Source organism: Capsicum annuum, unplaced genomic scaffold, assembly GCF_002878395.1.
Source record: "Capsicum annuum cultivar UCD-10X-F1 unplaced genomic scaffold, UCD10Xv1.1 ctg76870, whole genome shotgun sequence".
NCBI lineage: Eukaryota > Viridiplantae > Streptophyta > Magnoliopsida > Solanales > Solanaceae > Capsicum > Capsicum annuum.
In genome coordinates, this window is record NW_025887212.1 from 1 (window position 1) to 1,857 (window position 1,857).

The following is a 1,857-nucleotide window of genomic DNA, read 5'->3' on the forward strand; positions in this document are numbered from 1 at the left end:
AACATTCTCATCTCCGCCACCTTCACCTTTTGGATGTGAGACTTCTTCACATACCAACGCTCCACCCCATACAATAAAGCCAATCTAATCACCATTCTATGGAACTTGCCTTTGATTTTAGGAGAAACCTTTTTGTCACACAAGATTCCAAAAGCGAGACTCTATTTCATCCGCTCTACGCCATCCACCCTACCCTAATATGATGAGTGACATCTCGTCAATCTCTCCATTTCCCTAAATCATAGACCTCAGATACTTGAAACTATCTCTCTTATGGATGAAATGCATATCAAGCACTACAACCACACCCCCAGATACTTGAAACTATCTCTCTTGTGGATGGAATGAGTTGGAATGAGTATCAAGCATTACAACCACATCAGACTCATGCGACACTTCGCTGAACTTACACTTCAAATATTCCGTATTGAACCTACTCAACTTAAACCCTTTCAAATATTCCGTCTTGAACCTACTCAACTTAAACCTACTCTATGATTTACCTTCAAACCTCCAAGGATCTCAATAATCAAGATTACATCATCCGTAAAAAGCAAATAGATAAACAATAGAAAAAATTAAATATACGTGAGCGGCAGGATTCGAACCTGCGCGGGCAAAGCCCACATGATTTCTAGTCATGCCCGATAACCAGTACTCCGGCACGTCCACTGGATGAGTCGCTGAGGCCACATGATTTGCACTTACTCAAAACAAAAGTTAGAAATGTGCAAAATAGTAAAGTTAAATATTTATTTCAAATTTTCAGTGGTTATGAAAGAATTTTCCAAACTATAAAGCTCATTAACCAAACACATGATTACAGATTAGTTTTGGATTTTGAGATCATCACTTTGCATGGATAGATTGTTGCAAAGAGAAGGGTATTAGCCAAAAAGGCTAATATATAATATGAAAAAGACATAGCAAGAGGTGGGAGTCCATAAAATACATCTAGCTTTTGAAAAAAATAAAAAATTACTTACTTTTCTTCAATCCACTTTCATATTGAGAATATTTTTTTTTTATCGTTACACACAACTTAAACTTAAATTGAGAATTATCTTTTCTGAATCTCGAAACTAAAATAAGTTAAGATATGAATAAAGGGACACAAATAAGTAACTCTTTTAATTTGTTCTCAAAACGGGCTAAACAAAATAATTTTTTACGTTTTATGTAACTTTTTTTGACGAATCTGTAACAATTATAAGCAGTCAAAAATTCATAATAAAAAATTATGTTTTTCAATTCTTTTTGTAAAACATAATAAAAGCTTACGTTTTATAAAGTTTTGTATAAAACATAATAAAAGCTTAAGTTTTGTAAAACGTATTGTTATGTTTTTTTATATTTTATAAATGTCACGTTTTTCATATTTTTGATAAAACGAAATAATTTGTTATGTTTTAGGCCCCCGAAAAATAATGCATAATAAATAATTTGTTATGTTTTAGGCCCCCGAAAAATAATGCATCATAAAATACTACGCTTTATCAAAAAAAATACAACCCCCTTTTTTCTTCAAAAATTCCCATCTTTTTTGACTTTTCATAAAACCAGTGCCGGCCTGAGGGGAGGTAACTAAAGCCATGGCTTTAGGCCCCAAATAAAAGTCCTCATATTTTTATTAATATTTAATATTATATAATATGTATTATAAATTAGTATCATTATTTCTTAAAAAGAATAAAATGTATGTGTTGCGGAAGCAGACTGGGTAGAGTGCGATTATTGCATAACTACTATCCCAAAATAAAAGTCGCTAAAAATAGTAAAAGAGGAAAAATAAAAAGAACATTGAATTTACGAGGTTCGGTAAAATTGTTTTACCTACGTCCTCGGACACAACTGATC

General features: G+C 32.3%; 1 non-coding gene across 1 annotated transcript; it reads right to left on the reverse strand.

The window, feature by feature from the left end:
* Nucleotides 1–587: 587 nt before the first annotated feature.
* TRNAS-AGA lies at nucleotides 588–672 on the reverse strand. Its single transcript has one exon. It is a non-coding gene; the product is annotated as a tRNA-Ser (tRNA).
* Nucleotides 673–1,857: the final 1,185 nt, after the last annotated feature.